Raw genomic sequence first — 25,974 nt, forward strand, 5'->3', positions numbered from 1 at the left:
CCCTGTCCCCTCTTGATGGGCACTGACTCCATTCTCCCTGAATCCCACATCCCTCTTCCGTGTTGTGCTCCCCAGTAGCCCATCTGACATGCCCAGGGTTCTCAGATGAGACACTACCATTTATGTTTCTTGGGTTCTCTCATTGATGGAGGGCATAGCCACTGGTTCAGAATCTCCTCCTTATCCAAAACTGTAGATGTACATGTGTCACCTTTCCCTTGTTCTAGGTCGTGAGGAGCATTGCAAAAGCCCTGGAGTTTCTAGTAAAAGCCTTGGATTTCTAGGTCTGAGAAAATAATCTGGTGAAGAATGGACTGAATCAATAATAGGGTCTTTTAATTATTTATTTATTTATTTATTTGGATGGAGGGATCAAGGATTCTTTGGCATGCCATGGGCTGGGCCACATTTTTGTGTTTTTTCTTCTCCTCTGAGGTTTTCATTTCCTGCCAGGTAGGTGGCATGGGGCACCGTAGTATGGTGGTAAGGAGCAGGGACTATGGAGTCAGTCGTACCCGGGTTCACAATCTCCCTCCTGTGGTCGCCAGGCAAGTGAACTTGGCATATTACTTAACCTCTCTGAATGTCTGTTTTTTCCATTTATAAACTGGAGATCAGAGGAGGTGCCATCCTTGGGCTCGTGGGTGGCTCAGTCGGTTAAACATCCAACTCTTGATTTCAGCTCAGGTCATGATCTCACAGTTCATGAGATCGAGCTCCTCTGTGAGGACACCACAGAGCCTGCTTGGGATTCTCTCTCTCTCCCCCTCTCTCTCTCTGCCTCTCCTCCCCAGACAGTCTCCCTCCCTCTCTCTCTCAAAATAAATAAACACACATTAAAACTAAAAAAGAAGAGGTACTGTTCCAAAGGGCGGTTATGAAGATGGAAGAAGAGATCACATGTGAAGTGTCTGGCACAGTATTTTTATCACTACTAGAATGATAGAGTGACCATCATTGTCACCGAAGGAATAATAGTTGCCATTAGAACATTGTTAAACTTACTCTTGTTGTGTTGTTATTATTGTTATTATTACTCATGCCATTTGGTGTGTGATCAAAGAGAGGCCTGGATTGAGTGACCTGTCCGAGGCCCCAGGGCGGTGATCAGCCCCTGACTCCTACGCCAGTGCTCCTTGCACTGAGCACATTTCCCCCGTTAAGAACACCCAGGCCCCTTTCCCAGCCCATCTGGTCATGAACGGCAGCTCTGATGGAGCAGCGGGGGCAGCTGTCAGCCTGGGAAGAGAGACTGGGCAGCCCTCTGTGCCGGGCATCATTTAATCAGATGACCTCCAAAGCTGGCTTTGTCAGCCAACCATCCGGCCTCCAGAAAGCAGCATTAAGGAGTTAATGGAGCTTGGCGGAGGCGCTGGGCCATCTGTTCTTAATTACCCAAAGTGCACGAGGCCGAGGGCAGGCTGGCCTGGGGGCGGCTGGGCACTGCCAGCGTGCTTGAGTTGGCTGCCCCCTCTCAGCTGCCTGCCAGAGTCCCTCACTTCACCTTCTCCCGGCTCTCCCACTTCTGGTTCTGAGAAGCAGAAGCTTATTTATGTACCAGAACCCCAAGTGAGCAGAGGCAGAGTAGGAGAGCAGGAGAAGTGGGGTGTCACGTGTGGTCTGCAGACGCAGAGCCTGAGGCAGGGATTCTTGGGCAAGTAACTTACTTGGGGAGAACCCTCAGGAGGAAGCGTGGGTCCTTCCTCTGTGCAAGGGGATGAGGCAGTTCCCTGGAGTTGGGGGCATGCAGCTGTGAGTTGCCATCAGCCATTTTTCATAGAATTTTCATAGAACCTTGGGGAGGGAGGCAGGAGGAGGGTGGGAGCCTATAAGGCAGACCCTTAAAAGACACTCCCCTTTGTAAAGAAACCAAGCCTGTTGTATGCTTTCCCACACCTCCCCCTGACAGGAAGCTGGATTATGTGCCTCACTCCTCAAGCCCTGACCCACAGAAAGCCCTATCTGCTTTTGGTCAGAGGCAGATGCAGTAGCTGGTTAAGAGAATGGACTTGGGTGGCTCAGTTGGTTGAGTGTCTGACTCTTGATCTTGGCTCAGGTCATGATCCTGGAATCATGGGATCCAGGCCCGTGTTGGGGATTCTCTCTCCCTATCCCTCTGCTCCTCTCCCCTACTCTCTCTCTCTCTCTCTCTCTCTCTCAAAAAGAAAGAGAAAGAATGGACTGGCATGCAGATTTGGGTCTTCTGTTAGCTGACCTTGGGAGGGATACCTGATCATTCTGTGGCTCAGTCTCCTTGCCTTTAAAATGGGAATAATAATACTCCCATAAATGGTAAGGAGTACATTGAGGCTTTTACCATATGGGGCTTTCCCCCACGATTTAATGATTTAATGGTGTTTGTAAATGACTCAGAACATGCCAGTACTTAATGAAATTCTTAAATGATGGTGGTGGAAGGAGTATGATGGTTCTTTCTATTCTTCCTCTCACTTCCTTTCCCCTTATCCTCCTCCTCTTTCCTACAATTATTGCTGCTGTTGTTAAGGGTGATGGTGTTTCTGTCGCCTGACAAGGTACTGGGCTTGGAATGAAGCACAGTTCACTTGAGGGAAGGAATCCAAAACCATTCCCAGGTTGATAACTGTGCTATTTCTAAGACAGTCATGAAAACCCATGATTGTGTGCATCATGTGTGTCTGTGTGAGTGAGTGTGTGTGTGTGCGTGCGCACGCGTGTGTGTGTAGGGGGAGTCCTTGGCCTTCCCCTGGGAGCAGAAAATAACAAGTCAGGCAGCCCAGGATTCATATGTGAGCTTTGTCTCCTCTAAGCTGTGTGGCATTGGGCAAGTTACTCATCCTCTCTGAGACTCACATTTCCTTTTTAAAAAAAAAAAAATATTTTGAAAGAGAGTGAGTGGGGGAGGGGCAGAGAGAGAGAGGAGGGAGAGAGAGAGAGAAAGGGAGGGAGGGAGGTAGGGAGGGAGGGAGACAGAGAGAGAGAGAGAGAAAGGGAGGGAGGGAGACAGAGAGAGAGAGAAAGGGAGGGAGGGAGGGAGACAGAGAGAGAGAGAAAGGGAGGGAGGGAGAGAGAGAGGGAGGGAGAGAGGGAGACAGAGAGAGAGAGAGAGAAAGGGAGGGAGGGAAGGAGGGAGGGAGGGAGACAGAGAGAGAGAGAGAGGGAGGGAGGGAAGGAGGGAGGGAGCGAGAGAGAGAAACCCAAGCAGGCTCTGTGTTGACAGTAGAGAGCCTGATGCAGGGCTTGAACTCAGGAACCAGGAGATAATGACCTGAGCCGAAGTCAGACACTTAACCAACTGAGCCACCCAGGTGCCCTGAGACTCAGATTTCTTATCCATAAAATACCCAACGTAGTGATACTGGGAAGATTAAATGAGATGATGCCTGGAGCCTGGGCTGTGTGCACTATGGAGATGCATAGCCTGAGCTTGTCTGGTGTTCTGGCACATTGTAGATGCTTAAAAATCAGTTTTTCTTCTCACATTAGATGCTGGTGGATTTGGATTTGGATTGAGTTCCACTACATGTGTTTTGGACTGTGATTTTGTTTATCTCTAGTAAGTTAGCCACAGCTTCAGGCCCCTTAGATTTGGGGGCTGTTGAGTCAGCATCTCTGCTTGGTGCTTCTGACTGAGGCTGTAGCTGCTCCAGGCTGTGTGCTCAAGGTCACAAAGACATGAGTTCAAAGCTGCCTGTGCCACTTTGTGAACCTTAATCTTCCTACTCCTGTGTCTTCATCTATAAAATGGAGCCATTAACATGTTCTTTTCAGCACTGTCATGCGGATTAAATTGGATAAGGCAGTTCAGCCCAGGACCTGTCTTATGGTAAAAGGAGAAGCTGTGCCAAATGGTGTCATTCATGATATTGAGGAAGAACTGCTTCTTTGTGGCTGTTTGATTAAAACACTCAGAACTTTGTAGAGATTCTAAACCATTAATTCAGTAGGCGCTGGCCGCCTCCTTGCTTTTGTTGCAGGCTGGCTTCATCTATGCCCTTCGAACCTAGCTCGTGAGTCCAGCTGCCTGGTGCACATTGCCGGATGGGAAGATGAGCCTAATTATGAGGGAGTGAGTGTCACGCATCCCTGTGATTGTGGCAGGGTTTGATGTCGGGGATCCCTGTGGTCTGATAGAGATGGTGCTGGAGATGAGTGCTGGGTCTCTAAGTAGAGTGCTGGGGACCTCGGCCAGTAGCACAGCTTGATTGTAAATCCACTCCAGAGCTCCAAGTTGCTATTCTGAAAATGGTATCCCTCCTCTCAGTCTGGCGGGAACGGACATTGTCATTAGTGCTGTTTACCCAATATTTCCAACTTTCCGATCCTTTGCTAGGATTATGTTTCCTTATCTATGCTAAGTTAGTTGAAGAGATATTACCTGCTGTGGGCAGGTAATACAACCCCTGTGGATGTGTGGCATGAATGAGAAAGCAGTTTGTTACATCTCTTTGTGATTTGGGGTTTGCTTGTTACTTCAGCATAATTAATGTACCCTGACTGATACAAATGTTGAATGTACACAGAGGGTGGGGACTCTGCCTGACTTTGTGCCCTGTCTTTTTCCCACTTTCTGGCACATGTAAGCTGTTGATATATATCTTGTTGAAGAATGAGAAAAACCTTGGAACCAGCAGATCGAAGTTTGATCCTGGCTTTGCCACTCATCAGGTTCATGAATTTCAGGAGTTCACTTAGCCTTTGTAATCTTTAAACTTTCTCATGTTTGGAAATGAGAATACTGTTCCTTGCAATGCTATGTTAGGATTTATTCTGATAAGGTGCAAGTTTCTGGCACTTAGTAGGTCTCCAGTACATGACAGCTAACAAAAATATTTTGCTTTGAACAGAGGAGGAGAAGCAGGATGAGAGAGGATTGAGCCTGTATAATAAGTCTTTTCTCCTGTAAGACTGATTAGGATGGGGGGGAACTTGTAGGTGGCATCAATGAGAGAATGAGACCCCAGTGACGAGTGGCTCCAAAAGTGCGGAAGGGCGAAAGGAGGGATGGATAAAGCAAGGAGCAGGCAGGTCTTTCTCCCCAGAGTCTGACAGAGCTAATTCAAATGGCACAAAACATCCCCAAATATTTGAGCAGAAGCCATAGCTAGTACGTTTTAAATTACCCTGCCAATAAAGATTCCTGGGCAGAATGGTCTTCGGTGCACAGTAATGTTTTGCAATGTTTTTAGTAATTGGGGTCAGATAATTTATTAGAGCACTGACTGCATGTGTTTCAATAATTGCTAAGACTAGAATATTAGCCTTTCCTCCCTCAATGCAAATCACTCCCCACTGGGCCAAAGCACTGGAGAATGTGGTCTTGAATATGCACATCACTCTGAGACAAACCCTGAGAGCTGGACTACAGAATCTGTGGCGAGTATTTCTTGGAAGTTCTCTGAACTGCAGGTGCCATGTTTGGGGCTTGTTTTGCTAGCCAGGTCACAGGCTGTGGTGGCTTGACCTTCTCCTGTTTCCATTAAAATTAAAGGAGACTCAGTGTAGATGAGAGGTGAGAAGGGTTGACCGGAGCCCCCACTAAGGTTGCTAGCAGCATGAGACACATAGTTAATGGCCAAAACAGGTTTTTCCCTCATCTCTATTTTCTCTACTGAGCTTGTTGGGGGAAAACAATCTAACCCTATTTAAGAAAAATAATCAGTGGAAGAATTAACAGAGGAATTGAGTAGATGAGAGAGTCTTGCCGGGGAAGGTGGGCATGTGTGCAATCAAGATTTAAAGGTAATAAGCTTCCTAAGGTTAATTTGGTTTATCTGGCATGAGCACAGCATTGAGGGAAAAAGAACTCACTTAATAGAAGCTTTGCATTGTCGGGCAATAACAACAGTAGTGGGAGTTGTACGTATAGAATGTTTATTGTGCCAGACAGCATCCCAAGCACATTATGTGTATGCAATTCATTTAATCCTCACAACAACCCAATGAGGGGAGGTATTATTATTCTCAAGATGAAGTTGAGTCTCAGAGAGATGAAGCGTGTTGGGTAAGGTGTCCCTTTTTATAAGTGGAGGAGCCAGAGTTAGAACCAAGACCTTGAGCCTCTGAGCCCCTGTGCTGAATCCACTAGGCTGTGTTGTAGCCGCCATTTACTAACCAGTCACTGGGTTTTGGGCAGCAAGCTAGATCCATTACATGCACTGGTCCATTGAACTGTTTAAACGCTCATTAAGATGCATGTCCCTGCAGTTGGGAAGATGAGGAACGGAGGTGCAGGATCTGAGGATCTCTGACTAGTGGTGCGGCTGACCCTGGCTAGAAGGGTGGTGGTGATTTCGATGGACATAGAGAAACATATCGGATGTGAGAGGCAGAGGAAATTTCTCAAAAGTTGCAGACCAAGAAAGATACATATACCCTTAGGTTCCTTATTCATAAAATGGGGGATGATCATTGTACAAGCTTCAAAGGCATTCTTGACACATAATGGGTGCTTAAACATTGGATATTAATATCTCTTGTCTGGGATAATAATAATCAAGGTTTTCTGACTACTTAAGAAATGCAAAAGAGCAATAATTGGTCACTACCATTTGGAAAGTAGTTCAACCTACATCTCCAAAGAGTAAATAAACCTTTGTACGTATATTCCCAACACAGAGAGATAAAAATAAGGCACACACTTCCACTTTGGACCCCCAAAAAGAGTAATAAGACTCCCGTCATATCTGTGTTAATTGCAAAATAAACAGAATCTGACCCTTGTTATTCTACTTTTAAAGTTTTTTTTAAAATGTGTTTTTATTTTTGAGAAAGATACAAAGAGCAAATGGGAGAGAGGCAGAGAGAGAAGGAGACAGAATCCCACGCAGGCTCCACACTGTCAGCATAGATCCCAATGGGGGGCTCGAATGCACGAACTGTGAGATCGTGACCTGAGCCAAAATCAAGAGTCAGACATCCAAGTGACTAAGCCACAGGTGACTCTGTTATTCTACTTTTAGATCTCTTGGGGTCTGCCTGAGGGTAGATCTATTCGTGGAAGATAGTGGAAAGGACAAGTAAGAATGGAGTTCTGTATAGAATCACTCTTCCCACATCAAACCGAGTGTTAACAACATCTCCCAGTATTTCCGCAACTGTGAAAAATAGGTAAGGAGGTGAGTTGGATACCCATTGTACAGGTGAACAGTGAGACTTAAAGATGACAAAAGACTTCCTTATGATTGTAGAGTGACCAAGTGGTAGGACAGAAGCTCACACCTAAGTCTCCTGACTTCATATTCCCTGACCCTTCCCCGTTCTTCCTAAGAATCCCAGTTGAAGGTAAGCAGGCCCTAAATTGGTAGCTGGGTTTGTTGAATGTCCCCATTCCATCACCGCCTCCACTGTCACATCACCATAGAACTTGTTGCCAAGACAGTCGTTAGCACCCGTCACGGCCAAGTGTCTCCCTCCTTCCTTCCTGAGCTCCTGCATCTGCCTCCCCAAGTAAAGGATAGTCTGTATAAAAAGAGGACATTACAGCTTCCCCCAAAGTTTCCTAATGGATAATAAATTATGAGGAGAACATTTTTTGCTATGTAATTAATGGAAATTTACCATTTTTAAGCTTCCTCTGGGAAATTTTCCATGTCAAATGAATTTGTTGATGGGACCCGAGAGGGAGGATATCACAACTGCTCCAGTGTGTACTTCTTCATTAGTCGGCTGCTGGAGGTTAAATTTTCAGTCACGTCTTTGGATGGCTTTGATCTCTGATGACAGTGTTAACTCTATTTGCTCCTTGATATCACTCTGGTATTTTAAAACAGTCTTTTAAGATAGCCTTGCTAATTATTTTGCTGGAAGTTTAATTAAATCTTGTCACAGAGGAATATGCTATCTTGGGGTATGGCTGCTAAACATAAGTCAAATTGCTAAGAAAAAGGGAGGCAGAGCAGATATTTATGCATACAAAGAATGGTGCAGAAGATCGATTTCCTTACTACAGGACGTGGGATTTGCAGAAGTTGAAATCCCTTTGTCTGAACCACATTCACCTTCTGGTGAGAATGCCAAGTCTGATTTCATTTTACATTTAGAACCAGACGTATTGTGATCAACCAATTAATGTTTTTATTTAGTTTCACGCTGGGACCAGAAGTAGACGTGGTTGCCATCTGCAGAGAGGCTCGTGGTCTTGGAAGGAGAGGAATACAGACAGTGGTGGGGCGTATACAGAAAGTCAGATGTCCAAGAATAGTCGTTGTGGCAGTACTGCTAACAGGAGAATTCTGGGGAAAGCCTCCGAAAAGAATGAAGTAGGGTTGCCTGGGTGGCTCAGTCAGTTAAGCCTCTGACTTTGGCTCAGGTCATGACTTTGCAGTTCGTGAGTTCAGGTCCCATTGTTGAGCTCCACTCTGACCGCTCAGAGCCTGTAGCCCGCTTTGGATTCTCTGTTTCCCTCTCTCTCTGCCCCTCCCCTGCTCACACTCAGTCTCTCTCTTTCTCTTTATCTGTCTCTTTCTCAAAAATAAATAAATAAGCATTGAAAAAAAGGAATTAAGTAGATTCAGTGTATGGATGGAATTAATATTTGATATGGAATTCATTCCCTTCAATATGGGATGATTGTCAAGATATGTTTAAGATGAAAAGACTGAGTAAGCAAACAGCATAGAAAAGGGATGGCAAACTTTTTCTTAAAAGGCTGGATAGTAACTTGTAGGCTCTGTGGTTTGTATGGTCTCTATTCATGTGAAAATAGCCATAGACGTTACATGAACGATCAGGCGTGTATTCCAATAACATATTATACATACCCAAATTAGAATTTCAAAAATTTTTATATGACACAAAATACTCTTCTTCTATTGTTTCCTCTCCACCCCAACCATCAAAAAATGTAAAAATACTTTTTGGCTTGTTGGCAATACAAAAAACTGGAGGCGGGCTGGATTTGGCCTACAGGCCATGGTTTACATGGTAGAACATGTTGATGCTTACGTAGAAATACACACACACACCCCGTACACATATACCTACACACACCAATTATGATAGGTGTCATGTTTTTGAAATACTCCTTGGTGATTGATTATTCCCTTCGAAGCCAGGTTCTTTCTTCATGGCACCCCCTTGGGTTATGAAAGCTAAGCCATGGGCTGATTGCCCCAGAGAAGAAGAGAGTCACATGGAATGGAACAAAGCGGTCATGACTCAACCTTGAATCTCAAAGATGACTTATTTATTTTTCCCCAGTAACTAGCAAGAAGTTAATCTTTGAAGTGAAACTTTATTAAGAGAGAAAGGATTTTGTGCATTTGTTTGTTTGCCCTTTCTTTCTAAATTCAAAGAGGCATTTTTATGCACCAAGGTGGTGCATAAGCCTGGCCAGCTTAGAGTGTAGAGTTTCAGGATAGGGCATGTGTTCTGCTTGATGGAGGTGCTGGAGGAACCCCATCTGGTCCTGGAGCAGTAGTAGAGCCAGTGGGAAGGAGAAAGGTGTGTGTGTCTCCAGCACCCGCTCCAGGATGGATACGTGGGAGATAGTGTTAGAAACAGGAAGATTAAGTCCGGGGGCCTTTCAGAGCCTGATGGGGCTCCCGATTTCCTGCAGTGCAGAGTGAATATTGTCACACCCCTGGCTTTTTAATTTGGTAGAAAAACAGTTAGGGGGAAATGTGGGGCAAGTTCTCTGCAGCCTGTGTCCACAGGTCCCCCTGGGTGTTTGCACGGTGATGTGGAGATACCCAAGAGAAACTGTGGACCACCTGGGGTTGGAGCAAGGGGGTCTCAAAAGGCAGGGGCTTTGAAATAAGAGGTGAGTGGCCAGAAGGAGAAGTAGTTCCCAGTATGATACCTCAAACATCAATAGAGACCCACCATCCTTTCTGGAGATACCAGGGACAGACCAGTCCAGCCAAATTGTTGGAGGCACCAGAAAAGCCCCCAAGAGGTGTCTGGTGAGCTGAAACTTCTTCTTCTCCTCTGAGGATGCATATATTTTCTCCTACATGCATGTGACATCTTGTGGAAAAGAGAAACAGTCCTAATGCAGAGTTTGGCCTTCTGCTTTGATTGAATATTTTTCCTAAAAACTGTGAGCCCACTCAAGACTGTTTGAAACTTCCTAAGATGCAGATATAAGAAACTGGCATGTTTAGTGTTTTCTACATGACCTAGTGGAGCAGCGGGGCTCTGAGCAAGATGAAATCAGGGAATCTTAAGTTTGCTGCATTTTTAAGACTTTTTTTTTAAGAGCAGTTTTAGGTTCACAGCAAAGTTGAGATGAAGGTACAGAGATTTTCTCTTTTTCCTCTATCCACCCCCCCCCCCCCCCCCCCCCCCCCCNAGACTTTTTTTTTAAGAGCAGTTTTAGGTTCACAGCAAAGTTGAGATGAAGGTACAGAGATTTTCTCTTTTTCCTCTATCCACCCCCCCCCCACATGCCTGGCCTTTGTCATTATCAACATCACTCACCAGAGTGGTGCGTTGGTTACCAAGGATGAAACTATTTCATAGTCACCCAGAGTCTGTAGTTTACCTTAGAATTCACTGTTGGTATTGTGTATTCTGTGGGCTTGGGCAAATGTATAATGACATGTATTTATCGTTATAATATCATACAGGGGTTTTCACTGCCCTAAATATCCTCTGTGGTGTCTTTTCATCCTTCTCATCGACACCTCGTCCCCCCTTACCCGACAACTATGGGGCTTTTGGTCCTTTTCATAATTGTACCATTTCTAGAATGTCATAGAGTTGCAATCACATAGTATGTAGCCTTTTCAGATTGGCTTCAGTCATTTAGTAATATGCATTTAAGATTCCTCTGTGTCTTTTGATGGCTTAGTAGCTCATCGCTTATTAGTGCTTAATAACATTCCATTGTTTGGTGTGCCACAGGTTATTTATCCATTCATCTCCTGAAGGACATCTAGGTTATTTCTAAGTTTTAGCAATTATGATTAAAGCTGGTGTAAACATCTGTGTGCACATTTTTGTGTGGGATTTAACTTTTTAACTCCTTTGAGTAAATATGAAAGAGCTAGATTATTGGATCATATGGTAAGAGTAAATTTAGTTTTGAAAGAAACCACCAGAATTATTTACAATAGACATGCAACCCAAGTGTCCATCCACAGAAGAATGGATAATGAAGATGTGGCATATATATATAATGGAATATTGCTCACCTGTTAAAAAGAATGAAATCTTGTCATTTGTGACAACATGGATAGACCTAGGATATTATGCTAAGTGAAATAAGTCAGACAGAGAAAGACAAATACCATATGATTTCATCCCAATGTGAAATCTAGAGAACAAAACAAATGAACAAACAAACAACAACAAAACAGGGTCTTGAATACAGAGAACAAACCGGTGGATGCTGGAGGTGGGTGAGTACAGGGATGGGTGAAATAGATAAAGGAGATTAAGAGGTAGCAACTTCCAGTTATAAAATAAACAAATCATGGAGATGAAACATGTACAATGTAGACAGTAAAGTCAATAGTACTGTAATAGTGTTGTATGGTGATGGATGGTGGCTACATGTATCACCGTGAGTATTGATTAATGCAGAGAATTGTTGGATCAATGTGGTGTACACCTGAAACTAATATAGCATTGTATGCTAATTATACTTAAGAAAAAAGAAAAACAAAGAAACCATCAGACTGTCTTCCAAAGTGGCTGCACCATTTTGTGTTCCCATCAGCACTGAGTGAACATTCCTGTTGCTCCACATCCTCACCAGAATTTTCTGTTGTCAGTGTTCCAGATTTCGGCCATTCGAATTGGTGTGTATAATATCTCATGGTTGATTTAATTTGTATTTCCCTTGATGCCCTATGCTGTGGGGCATCTTTATGTCTTTTTTGGTGAGATGCCTGTTAAAGTCTTTGGCCCTTTTAAAAATCTGATTTTTTTCTTATTATTGAATTTTAAGAGTTCTTTATACATCTTATATGACAGTCCACCAAATCATCTTCTGTAAATATCTTCTCCCAGTTTGTGGCTTGCTTTTCTCAGAGCACTTTTGAATTTTAACAAAGTACACCTTATCAATGATTTTTTTTTCACTGTTCATCTCTTTGGCATTATATCTAAAGAGGCATCACCACCCCAGGGTCGGCTAGGTTATCCTCTAGAACTTTTTTGGTTTTGCATTCTAGTCTTAGATCTGTGATCCATTTTCAGTTAATGTTTGTGAAGGGAGTAAAGTTTGTGTCTAGACCCATATTTTTTTTGTGTCCACTTGTTTGTTTTAGCACCATGTGTTGAAGGGACTGTCGTTGTTTTGCCTTTGCTCCTTTGTCAGAGATCAGTTGATTATATTTACTGCATTTTTTATGTGAGTTGTAGTGGGTGGAGTTTAATCCTCCTACACTCATATTTGTATACACCTCTCACATCTCTGGAAATATGGTTTTCTCTTGGGGGAGGGAGTAAGATCCCAGGGGTCAGGAATTGAGAGAGGACTTACTTCTTTTTTATTCCACTTAGAAATGGTCACCGTAGGGGCGCCTGGGTGGCTCATCTGGTTGAGCATCTGACTTCAGCTCAGGTCATGATCTCATAGTTCATGAGTTCAAACCTAGAGCCTGCTTCAGATTTTGTGTTCCCCTCTCTTCCCCTCCTCTGCTTGTGCATTCTCTCTCTCTCTCTCACTCTCTCTCTCTTTCAAAATAAATAAATAAGCATAAAAAAAGAAAAGAAATGGTCACTGTAGTTCAAGCAGGAAGTGGTGGTAGTCTTTTAGATCAGGGTTTGAAGCTTGGAATTCGTCGATACTCTATGTGAAAGCATCCTGGTTAGGTTTGTATAATTAAACAGCCTAGTCACAAGTCTAGAAGAAAGGTCTGCAGGGATAAGAGTTGAAGCAGAAAGGACTTTCAGGAGAGGCTTTTGGCACAATCCAGGGGAGAGAAGGTGAGGGTTGAACTTGGGGCATCATTGGTGGTATTAAAGAGGAGGCAGGAGATACGGGAAGCATTAGGAATAAGGAAGAAGTTCAGATCCACGTAAAACAAAGAAGGGACAGAGAGACAGAGAAGGCATCCTAATGCATGGTTCATCTCTTATTACTTGAAAGTAGTTTCAGTCTTTACTACATCACTTGCACATGCTGATAAGGGATTGTGTGCATAGTGTACAGCACAATTATTCAATCTCTCTCTGTCTCTTGCTCTTTCTCCTCTGTCCCGTGTTCTCTGTTCCTCTCTCCATTTTCTGCTCTCCTCAGGGTACATGGCAGTGATCCTACTCCCTCATTTATTCCTTCCCACCTTCCTTCCCAAGCTTTTTCTTCCCAAACCTAGTCTTGTCAGCTGTTTCCTGCCTCTGGGGCCCCGACCCCCAGCCTTCTGGATCCGTGCCCTCATGCTTGCCTTCCTGGATCCTCCCTTCTTCAGCTCTTCCCTGCTGCGTGATTCAGAGAACAGGCTGTGTGTCGCATTCCCTAGCTGTGCACCCTGGCTCTACAGCTAACTACTTAAGTGACTCAGGCAATGACCGTAACTCTCTAATCTCCGTATGGTGATCATAGTACCTCTTTCACTGGGTTGTTGTGAGCATTTAATGAGATAATACTTACAAAGCTCAGCACAGTGCTTGACATGTTAACAAGCTCTGATCAATCAGCAGCAGTGGTAACAATGATCTGTACTGTCCAGGTTAACACAGGAAAGGCCCAGATTCAGTCAGCAGCTTCTAGAGCAAAAAAAAAAAAAAACCAGAAAGGAAAGTTTCCGAAACAAAATTAAACCAACAAAGAGAAATCCTCAAACAGAGCAAAACAGGAACCTGCTTACAATGTGGAGTAGAGAAAGCTTCTGAGTACTGGAACATTTAGATGTGCATTTATTTTTTTCCACTTTTATTTTTCTAAAAGATTTTTCAAAATGTTTGTTTATTTTTAGAGAGAGAGAGTGTGCACATGAGTGGGGGAGGGGCGGGGGGGGACAGAGGATCTGAAGCAGGCTCCACATTGACAGCAGAGAGCCTATGATATGGGGCTCGAAATCATGAAACTTGAGATCCTGAATTGAGCCGAAGTCAGACACTCAACTGACTGAGCCACCCAGATGCCCCCTTTTCCCCACTTTTAAAATATCAGAAGGACTCTCTCCCTGTATTATCTCCTGTTGTGTAACAAATGACCCCAAAGTTTTAACCAACACAGCTTCTGAGGTGAGGGTGAGGAATCCAGGAATGGCTTAGCTGGATTCTGTGCTTCAGTCTCTCACAGGCTGCAGTCAAGGGTGTGCTGGGGTCTCAGTGATCCCAAGGTCGGCTGTGGCAGACTCTGCTCCCAAGCCCACCGGGTGGCTTTTGATAGGATCTAGCAACTCACCAGCTGTCTCAGTTCCTTGACCGAGAGTCTCAGTTCCTTGCTGGCTTGGCCAGAGGCCACTCACGTCTTTGCAGTGTGTGGCTCTTTCCATCGGAGCAAGCATGTGAGAGGAACCAGAGAGAATAATAGCAAGATGGAAATCACAGTCTTTTGTAACCTAATCACAGAGGTGACATCCCATCACTTTTACCTCATTCTCTTTGTCAGCAGCGAATCTCCTGGTCTGGCTCAAGCCCAAAAGGGAGGAGATCACTGGGAGACCACGTCAGAAGCTGCACACCCTGCTCCCCTCCCTGGTCCTTTCTCCTCTGACCCATTCTTCAGTCCCCGCTGTCTTCTAGGGGTACATCCCCCTTCCACTCGGGTCCCCCTGCACCTGGTCCCACCACGGAATATTATTGTCCCCAGATTTCAGGAGCTTCTCTGTCATGATTCCCCCAGGTGCCCAACGAGAAGCTGTTTCCTGTTGTCAGTTTATTTTATTTTATTTTGAGAGAGAGAGAGAGAGAGAACATGACCAGGGGAGGGGCAGAGAGAAAGAAGGAGGAAGAATCCCAAGCAGGCTCCACACTGTCAGCACAGAGCTCGACGCAGGGCTCCATCTCATGAGCCCTGAGGTCATGACCTGAGCTGAAATCTAGAGTCAGACGCTTAGCTGACTGAGCCACCCAGATGCCCCTCCTGTTATCAGTTAAAATCAAGCCTGCTTGAGATCAGGACAGTGTAAGCCCTGCTGTAGTGAGAGGCAGGACATGCTGGTACTACTGGTGATCACTCAGTTTCCTCTCTTCCTGTTCTGAAAAAACTGAAGGAATGGAAATCAGAGTGGCCAACTGAAGGGGCATTGCAGGTTTCTGGATTATAGGACACTGAAATCTCACTCTTCCACGAAGATTGGAGACGGGAGAAATGTAGAATGCTCCCGTTGCAAGGCACTGATTACCGTGAATGTGTATTAACTGCCTATTATCATTATTGGGAATTACAATCGTACTATGATGTTGCTAATGAGGAGAGAAGACAGGCCTGTCTCTTCTGAAATCAGACTCTTTTCTTTCCCACTGGGGCAGCTGCTTTGGGGCATCTCTGATGAATCCAGCACCCCAGCACCAGGAAAGAGGACTGCCAGGCTGCTGTTTACAACTGGAGCTAACGTAGGGACTGCCCAGACATGCCCCTCAGCCTTCTAGTCCCACAACAAAGAACGTAGGTATGGTTTGGAAGAATCAGCAAGAAAGGGAGAGACACCAAAGCAGGACACCCTCAAGCATTTCAGTAATGAAAACAAAAACCTACTGCTTTGGCTCAGCTTCTAATAACAATATTAGTTAGAGATGCATTCACCTACAAGTAATAGAAAAATCCAGATGTCACCAAGTGTAGAGGTGTGTGGCCGCTGGCGTTGGTTTGATGGCTCAGCAATGACAGACTTTGTAAAATGGAAATAATACCTACTTGATACGGTGGTTGGGAGCAGTAAATCAGGTCACTGGCCCAGCCGTCTATCAATAGAGCAATTTCTGTATTAGCTGTTAGCACGCACTGTGAGTAAATCTATGCTTGTTTTTTTTTTTGTTGTTTTGTTTTGTTTTGTTTTGAGAAAAATATTTTCTCTGCGGTAAGGTAGGAAAAAAACCCCTAATATTTGAATTCAGTACATTAGTACAACGTACCCCATGTTGGGTGGGGGGAGGCAATTTGGTACAACCTTCCAGTCTTGAGCATGTAAAAGGCAGGGGGCTAGTTGGAATGTCTTTAGATGTAAAATAGGTTATTTCATGTCTCCTCCCTGGCCCAGCTTCTCCAGCCACATTCTTGGGCTTTTTTTACCCCTGTTTTTCTGACTCCAGGGTCAGGGGGCCCTCTGGGTGCTGTGTTCTGTTCTCCTGTAGCTGGTTTTCCCAGTCCAGTTTTCTGTCCTTTTCCCTAGGGGGTACACAGGGAGCCATCTGCTCTTCCTGATCCCTGCTCATCTTTGACCCAGGGACGACCCTCCCAATCACTCAGGAAGTGCCATCGTACCTGAGTGCCAAAGCCATTTCTGTGCAATATGATAGTTAGAAAGTGATTGTACTGTAGCTCCTGAAACATAAAATGTGCTGTGCATCTGATGAGAAATAGAGCATCATGTGGCCCCAGTCATTTGGAATAACTGAACATGGCATGTCACATGAGCTCACTGAAGCACACAGCTTTCAATTAAAGCAAACAAACCAAAAAAGCCAAGAGAAAAGTCCCAGGAAAATGCAATTTGCAAGTTGTTCAATATTTGTTTTGAATTTCTATGTTATTCCAAACACCATCTTGTAATGAGAGCACAATTTTCCTCTTTTCTCTTTCTTCCTCCTCCTCCCTCCCTCCCTCTCTCCTCTTTTCACTGGAGGTGAGGCACACGCACTGTCTTGATAGCCTCAGGGATTGCGAACTGTCCTCAGCTCAGCTAGAGGTCCCAGCTGGTTTCCAGCGCGAGGGCTGTGTCACTCCTTGGCCAAGCAGCATCACTGGCTCTCTCTCTCTCTCTCTCTCTCCCTTTTAAGAGGGTTTCTGCCATCTGGCTGTTTCCGAGACACTTGGAGGGTTCCACCTTAGGTGCAAACACAGGAGAGCCAGAGCTGAGTTCAAGGCCCTGCGATGGCCCCGCTGGGGAGACTGAGCTGGGACCTGACATGGCAACCAGCCGCGCAGCCTGTGTGGGCTTTGCTTTGAGCCTGATGGCCAGTGAGTCCACTCATCCCACAGTGAGGGGCCACTTGGTCTCACTTCCCCTCTTTGTCACCACGGAGTTCCCATCTGCATTTTTAATGAGCTCACTGGTGACTCTGATGTCAGGAGGAGTGTGGCACATCCTTTTGAGAGATGCCAGTTTGGAGCCTTTCTTGTCACTGTGGTCCACTGACTGGCTGCGTCAGCATCCTAGGAGTTTGTTAGAGAGACAGCTGGGACCTCCTGAGGCCAAATCTGCCTCTCAGCTGTGGCTCCAGGTTATTCTTACGCACAGGAAGTTTGGAAAGCACTGAAGCAAGGGTCCTCAGAGTCAGAACTGAATCTTGGCCTCACCCAGGAACTTGTTGGAAATGCAGATTCTCTGGCCCCGTCCAGACCTATTGAATCAGGAGCTCTGGTGCAGGGCCAGCAATCTGGATTTTAACAAGCCCTCCAGGGGATCCTGATGCACATTCCAGTTTGAAAACCAGTGATTTGGAGAAAGTTCTCTTCCTCCCTCTCTCCCTCCCTCCCTCCCTCCCTTCGTTTTCTGGTGTGCTAATCTGTATCTGACATTTATACCTGTGAATACACTGGCTTGACCTTTGAATTACCGTATCAGAGAAGCTCTTTCACTTCTGTCTGCCCCTGCAAGTGTCCTGTCTCCATGAATAGAGGTAGAGAATTGAATACCATAGGCTGACTCTAGTTTACCAAACTCTGGCTGTTAGTGTGTCTCTCCCATCAAGGATGGTATCTGAACAACAGTTTTCTCTTAATTTCTTTGCCCCAGAATGAAAACAGACAATGACTGTCATCACTAAGTGCTCTCATGGTAATCCTCTATTCTGGTGGGGTCTGAGATTATGTAATCCACAGCGCATAATGCCACCCCAGGGAGGCTGTGATGCTGGTGACAGGCTGGAGGCCAATATGATGTGTGATCTTGTATTGTCTGACTCACTTCTCTGAGTGTGTGTTCAAAAAGCTGATCTCATTTACCCAAAAAGAATAATGTTATTACCTATCCTACCTGGAAGATCTCTAGAAGTACCCAAAAGATGTTTAAATATGTAAGTGCTTTTAAAAGTTAAAACTGCTCCACACCTATACAGAATCATTGTGAATGCAGGCTAGTCAGGATGGGAGAAGGGTTAAGCATCCAACACTGGCTCAGGTCATGACCTCACGTTTCGTGGGTTCGAGCCCCACGTTGGGCTTTGTGCTGACAGCTAGCTCAGAGCCTGGAGCCTGTTTCGGATTCTGTGTCTCCCTCTCTCTCTGACCCTCCCCTGCTCATGCTGTCTCTGTCTCTCAAAAATAAATAAAACATTAAAAAAAAAAAAGGATGGGGAGAAGGAATTGGAGCCTCATGTTTTGAGGGAAGGGAATTTAAAGAAAAAATTCTATTATGCTGAGCCATATTCTTTCATAAAGTTTATGTCTGAAGACAAACTCTGTTTATTTATTAATTTAATGAAAATTGCATATATTTAAGATGTACAGCATGATGTTTGGATATACGTATACATACTGAAATGATCACTAGCGTCAAGCTAATTAACACTCCCATCTACTCAGATAGTTACCAGTTTTTTGTGTGTCGTGAGAGCACACGAAGTCTACTCTCTTAGCAAATTTCCAGTGTAGAATATGGTTATCATTAACAGAGGTCACTCTGCTGTACATTAGATCTCTGGAACTCATTCTACATAACTGCAACTTTGTGCTCTTTGACCAACATCTCCTGACTTCTCTTTGTCTTCTCTACGGAGGAGGTCATTGAGAGGGTATGGCCCCCTGTTGACCCTCAGACTGGCCCTGAGCAGTTAGAGGCTCCTTAACCTCTCCCCTCTCCTTAGGATGTGTGCTCAGCCCACTGTTCCCCATAGCCAGTGCCATTTCAAGGACACAGCCTTGAGACAGTAAGATGTTGTTGAGACTATGTAGACAGTATGTGTGACTGAACCCCATTAAGGCTTCTGAGGGCACCTGGGTGGCTCAGTCAGTTGAGCGCCCGACTTCGGCTCAGGTCATGATCTCACAGTTTGTGAGTTTGAGCCCCGCGTCAGGCTCTGTGCTGACAGCTCGGAGCCTGGACCCTGCTTCAGATTCTGTGTCTCCTCCTTTCTCTGCCCCTCCCATGCTCATACTGTCTCTCACTGTCTCTCAATAATAAATTAGAAAATGTTAAAAAATATTTTTAAGGCTTCTGTACTTAAGGCTGTACTTAGGACTTCTGTAGTTGGAAATTTGTAAGATTCTGGTGGGCAGGTGGAGAGATCTACTCGGCTTGCAGCTGCCCAAGGCAAGCCTTGTATGTAAGTTCCCTTGTTTATTGAAACCAGTCATCTACTCATCCGGAGTGGCTATCTCTTTCTTGGGTCTCTCCTTGTCCTCCAGGTAAAGAGGCCAGTTTATGAACCAGCACTCCTCTCTGTTACCCACCATTTTACTCTGCTCATAGGGGTTTGACTGTTTAATTCATTTTTTAAATTTTATTATTTTTGTTAGGGGTTTTACCTTTTAGGATTCCACATATAAGTGAGATACACGGTATTTGTCTTTCTCTGCTTTATTTCATTTAACATAATGTCCTCCAGGTTCATCCACATCATTACCAATGACAGATTTTTCTTCCTTTTTTTTTAAGGTTGAATAATATTCTACTGTGTATTATTTACTATTTTTTCTTTATCCATTTATCCATTGATGGACTGTTAGGTTGCTTCCATATTTGGTTATTGTGAGTGGTGCTGCGGTGAACACAGGAGCGCAGATATCTTTTGGAGATACTGATTTCTTTTCTTTTTTGGCTGTATGCCCAAAAGAGAGATTGCTGGATGATATGCATATGTAGTTCTGTTTCAAATGTTGTCATCATGTGGGGTTTTCCACAAGCAGAAGCAGATGCTAGGACAAGAATTGCAGGGCAGATAGTATATTTGGATGATAATCCTTCATGCTTTTGGGGGAGGAGAGTTGGAATGTGAGTCAGGGAAGGGAAGGTGGCTGGTACAGATTGTGTCACCAAGCAGGGCACTGCTGTGGGCAACTGGTAATTGACCCCACTAGAAAACTCTGGGAGCATCGCCTATGTGTGTGCAGCTTCATTGGTTGGTTGCTGCTTCTGGAGCACAAAAATTCACTGGTACTTCTCTTGTGCCTTATGTGGGAGCAGAGCAAGATCCTGTGGCCTCAGAAAGGTGTCCTGCAGAGAGGTACAAATGCCAGCAGTTGGAGGCCAGTCCTACCTGCATTGAAGTTACAAGGCCAGAGGCATGTGGACAAGGCACAGAGCTCTGCCTTATCTATTTTAAAGGGTTTCTGGACCACTAAGAATCCCAAGCTCCTAAGATGGGAAGGGCACAAGCCTCTTCCCAAATCTTTGGCACCCACCAGAGTCACCTCAGGGCATTTTTACAGTGAGGTACATGGGCTCCCCCATCCCCAGATTTACTATATCAGGAATCCTCATCTGAAGTCTGGGAACCTATACTTTTGGTGTGTTCTCCAGATTATTCTGGTGCATACCAGGGTTGGAGGACCATTGCTTTAGGCTCTGGGTGTCAGGGATGACAAGCTTGTGATGTGCCTATTGCTGCTCTCCCACATGTAATCCATGGCAGGAATCACTAATCAATCACAGTTCTCTTTCCATTTTGGCCTGAACTTGGCCCCAGGATCCTTCTCAATGCCAAGCAGTCACTTCCAAGGGCAGAATTCCAAGGAGGAGCCTTAACTGGGGAAACTGAGAGAAATCCATTTCTTGAAAAGTGTTAGTTTCATCTCAGGCTTGGCTAAAGGGGACAGAAAGTAGTTTTGGTAATGGTTCAAGGAAAAATAAAACAGACTGGAGTTAGGATAAGGGTCCAGAGATATCTTCATGGTTTGGGGATGACCAAAGGGGCCAGCACAGCCTTTCTGAGGGTGTAGAGGGATGGACTGCATGGGAACATCTGCCAAACTGGAGGAAGGAGTGGTGTAGAGATACACCAATGACCATCTTCTGCTTTCATATCAAACTTCTGGTCCTCTTAGAATAATTTTGGGACTCATTATGGACTGAATGTTTGTGTCCTCCTTAAATCACATGTTGAAGCCCTAACCGTAGTGAGATGGTACCAGGAGGTGGAGTCTTTGGGAGGTGATTAGCAGTAGTTGACGTCATGAGGGTGGAGTCTCCATGATGGGAGTAGTGCCCTTATAAGAGGAAAAAGGGACATGAGAATTTCTTCTCTCTCCCAGCGATGTGAGGTCATAGCTGTGAGGTGGATGGGTTTTGCAAGCCAAGAAGAGGCCCTTTATCCAGAATCACATCTCTTGGCACCTTAATCTTGGACTCCTAGCCTTCAAAACAGTGAGAAAAACATCTCTGTTGTTTAAGCCCCCCAGTCTGTGGTGTTTTGTTATGGCAGCCCATGCTGACTAATACAGTATCATTAGCAGAGGGCTGAAGATGGTGGGCTCAGGTTTGGAGCTTTGCATCCTCTCAGCCTTGTTGCCAGAGAGCAATGATGAAGATGGGATTGTTCTAGATGGAAAGATTCTTGATAACATAGCCCATCTCCTCTCATTTTATAGGAGAGGAAACTCCTTTCCAGGGAGATGACCTGACTTACGCAAACTCATAAAGCATGTTTGTGGCAAAGCCAAGATGTATGTGTGTGTTTGACATCCGGCTTAATTCCCTCCCCACACTTCTGAGTGTTTCTAAAACCTTCAGCTGTGTTTTGGATCCCCAACACCACTCACATAATATTTCCCCAAGTAGCACAGAGGTCGACGTCTGCTAATCACAGCCTCCTGGAAACCTTTACAGTGAAATTAGAAAAGGAATTGAGTGAGGTTCGATGGTCTCCATTGGGACTGAAAATGTAACATGCAGAGTGGGAAATTAAAACAGGGTCTTTGGGGAGAGCAAAGAGGGAGAGAAGAACCCAGCTTCTCTTATCTTCCTGCCACATGTGAACTCTGTCATCCGAGCTTCGGTTTTTGATAAGCTCAGCATGTCTTATCACAGCCTTTGACACACACATTGATCATTCCCTAAACTGCTCAGGGAGGCACCTCCCTCCTCAATTTGGATGGCCCTCCTGTGGCCTTTTCTTCCCTCCCCTTTTATTTGTTGTTGTTGACATTACATGGAGAGAAGACTGTTCTCAAAAATACATCTTTTAAATAACTTGTATTCTAGGAGGGGACGAAAAGGGTGCACATCTGTGCTTGGGTTGGTTGCTGAGAAAAATCCCATGCCAGATGTCTGACATCCCCTCCTACCACAGGGAGACTTTGACAAAGAAAAATGGGCCTTGCATTTGGTGCTCGCATCCAGCCTAGTCATTGGGGCTGCGAGGCAGGTCACAGAAGTGGAAAGGCATGGCCAAGGCAGCCCAGTTGCCATTGACTCTGGATTCCGCAGAAGCCCTGAAGGAAGTCCTGATGAATCACACGGAAGCCTATATCATAATTTTTAAATTTTCTGTTCCTTTCTCCAAAAATTAAAAATTTCGGTCAAATATCTTATTACTAGGCAGGGTGCGGACTTAAAAAAATGTTGGTTATTTCCCAGCTTGTGTGTCAGATTCCAAGAGCAGCACATTATCATTCTGTAACAATAAAACATACATACAATTCAATTTTATGCACTTTAGGGATGGGAGTGTTTAGTGCTTAGTCTAATTGATCAGGTGGGATGGAAAGGCTTTGCTAGCTAATTACCTTCCACATTGGAAACCCTTTATTGGTTGGGTGACCTTTTTGGAAAACCAAGGACAACTAATGGCCCGTCTCATATTTTTGCTGGAAGAATACTGTGGCCAGAGACAGCAGGAACAGGAAGACTGGCTTTGGATGGAAGCATGAATGATACCATTTATTGTTTCTGCATTTTTAGGTGGTTACTGCTTAATATACAGTGGTCTTTTGTGTTTTCTAAGTCACTCTGCATTATGTAATTAGAGATTTTCAACTTCTTTGAGATGTTGGTATTGCTGGTATTGATGCCTCCAGTTGATAGATGAAAACCTGAGGAAGGACAAGTGACTTGTCTGAGATCACACACCTAGCAGTTGGCTGAATTATAAATTCAACCCAGGTCTTCTGAATTGTTTTATTGAAGATCTCAGGATTTTAATTTTCTCTAAGGGTAGATACCAGTTTAATGTTTGCACATGAGCTCTGTTTATGAAAATGTCACTGGAATGGGCCTATTGGTTAAATAGATATAAAGGAAATGACCAGTATTCCTGGAGAAAACCATGTCAAGTCATGGATGGCTGTACATGTTGCTCACTGTACAGAGGTAACATTGAAGCCCAGGCCACAACCTGTTTGCCTAGCCTTGCGCCCTAGGGTGACAAGTGTGCACTCAGAGGAGGGAGTCCTTTGCTCTAACTCACAGATGCTCTGTGCACTTGTCCATTGATATACCTGCTGGGAGGAAGTGGCCATTTTCTAATTTGCACAAAGATAACCTTGGTCATTAAGAACTTAAATGCAGAAGCTATGGTCTGAATTGCTCAGAGTTCCATTTAGTGATGAAATGTGATGTTCTGTTTAGCAGGGCTGCACCTTTGCAAGTTAGAGGAAACTTGTTCCTCTCTAAAGATGGATTTAGGCTGAATGATACTTGAAACTTATTTCTTCATGGGAAATGTGTATGTGTGTTCTTTCCTAGGAGTTTGTTCATGGGTGTTAGGGGTGCAGAATCCTGTTGGGAGGGCAATATGGTCAGGGCTGATCTTTTTACCTTAGGCTGGAGGAAGTACTTTGAATGTGAACTAGACGACCTCAGAAGACATAGCCCTTCCAGGGTAGCAAATAACCCAGACTTTTATCTTTTTTTAAATTTTTATCTTTAATTTTTATCTTTTTACTTATATTTAAATTCCAGTTAACATACACTATAATATTAGTTTCAGGAGTACAATTTGGTGATTCAACACTTCCATACAACACCCACTTTTCATCACAAGTGCACTTCTTAATCCCCATCTTATTTCACCCATCCCTACCCCACCTGGACCTCCCCTCTGGTAACCATGAGTTTGTTCTCTATGACAATGAGTCTGTTTTTTGGTTTTCCTCTCTCTTTTTTCCCCTATGATTGTTTAGTTTCTTAAATTCCACATAGGAGTGAAATCGTACAGTATTTGTGTTCCTCTGACTTATTTTGTTTAGCATAATTGTCTCTAGCTCCATCCACATCATTTTAAATGGCAAGATTTCATTCTTTTTGTGGCTGAGCAGTATTTGATTATATTTGATTTCACACATGCACACACACACAGACACACACACAGACACACACCACATCTTCTTTATCCTTTATCCATTTATCAGTTGATGGATATTTGGGCTATTTCCACAATTTGGCTGTTGTTGATAATGGTGCTATGAGCATTGGGGTGCATGTGTAGAATAGTTCTACTTGTAACTTTTTGAGGAACCTCCATACTGTTTTCCACAGAGGCTGCACCAGTTTGCATTCCCACCAACAGTACATGAGAGTTCCTTTTCTTCACATCCTTGCCAACATCTTTTGTTTCCTGTGTTTCTAATTTTAGCTATTCTGACTGATGTTAGGAGATATCTCATTGTAGTTTTGATTTGTGTTTCCTTGTTGGTGAGTGATATTGAGCATCTTTTCATATGTCTGTTGGCAAGATATCTGTATGTCTTCTATGGAAAAATGTGTATTCATATCTCTGCCCATTTTTTAACTGGATTTTTTTGTTTTCTAGGTGTTGAGTTTGAGTTCTTTATAGATTTTGGATACTAGCCTTTTATCAGATATGTCATTTGAAAATATCTTCTACTTTTCTGTCGATTGCCTTTTAGTTTTAATGATTGTTTCGTTTGCTGTGCAGAAGCTTTTTACCTTGATGAAATCCCAATAGTTTATTTTTGTTGTTTCCCTTTCCTCATGAGACATGTCTAGTAAGAATTTGCTCTGGCCAAGGTCAGAGAGGTTGTTGCCTGTGTTTTCCTCTAGGATTTTGATGGTTTCCTGTCTCACATTTAAGCCTTGAAAAGTGGCTTTTTGTATATGTATAAGAAAGTGGTCCAGTTTCATTCTTTTGCATGTCGCTTTCCAGTTTTCCCAGAACTATTTGTTGAAGAGATTGTCTTTTTTCTATTGGCTATTCTTTCCTGCTCTGTTGAAGATTTACTGACCATATAGTTGTGGGTCCATTTCTGGGCTTTCTATTCTGTTCCATTGATAGATGTGTCTGTTTCTGTACCAGTACCGTACTGTCTTGATCATTACCACTTTGTAATATAACTTGAAGTCCAGAATTGTGATACCTCCAGCTTTGCTTTTCTTTTTCAAGATTGTTTTGGCTATTGGGGATTTGTCTGTGTTTCCATATAGATTGTAGAATTGTTTTTTTCTACCTCTGTGGAAATGCTGTTGGTATTTTTGGCAGGGATTGCATTAAATCTGTAGATGACTTTGGGTAGTAAAGACATTTTAATATTTGTTCCTCCAGTCCATGAACATGGAATGTTTTTCCATTTCTTAAAAAATTTTTTTATGTTTTTGTTTTATTTTTGAGAGAGAGAGTAAGTGCAAGTGGCATAGGGCCATAGAGAGAGACAGAATATGAAGCAGGCTCCAGGCTCTGAGCTGTCAGCACAGAGCCTGACATGGGGCTCGAACTCACAGAGTGTGAGATGGTCACTCTCTGTCTCTCTGCTGCTTCCCCATTTGCATGCGCTCTCTCTCTCTCTCTCTCTCAAAAATAAATAAATATTTAAAAAATAGAGAGGCTTTTTTNTTACCACTTTGTAATATAACTTGAAGTCCAGAATTGTGATACCTCCAGCTTTGCTTTTCTTTTTCAAGATTGTTTTGGCTATTGGGGATTTGTCTGTGTTTCCATATAGATTGTAGAATTGTTTTTTTCTACCTCTGTGGAAATGCTGTTGGTATTTTTGGCAGGGATTGCATTAAATCTGTAGATGACTTTGGGTAGTAAAGACAT

This window comes from Crocuta crocuta, unplaced genomic scaffold (genome assembly GCF_008692635.1).
Source record: "Crocuta crocuta isolate KB4526 unplaced genomic scaffold, BGI_CrCroc_1.0 scaffold16, whole genome shotgun sequence".
NCBI lineage: Eukaryota > Metazoa > Chordata > Mammalia > Carnivora > Hyaenidae > Crocuta > Crocuta crocuta.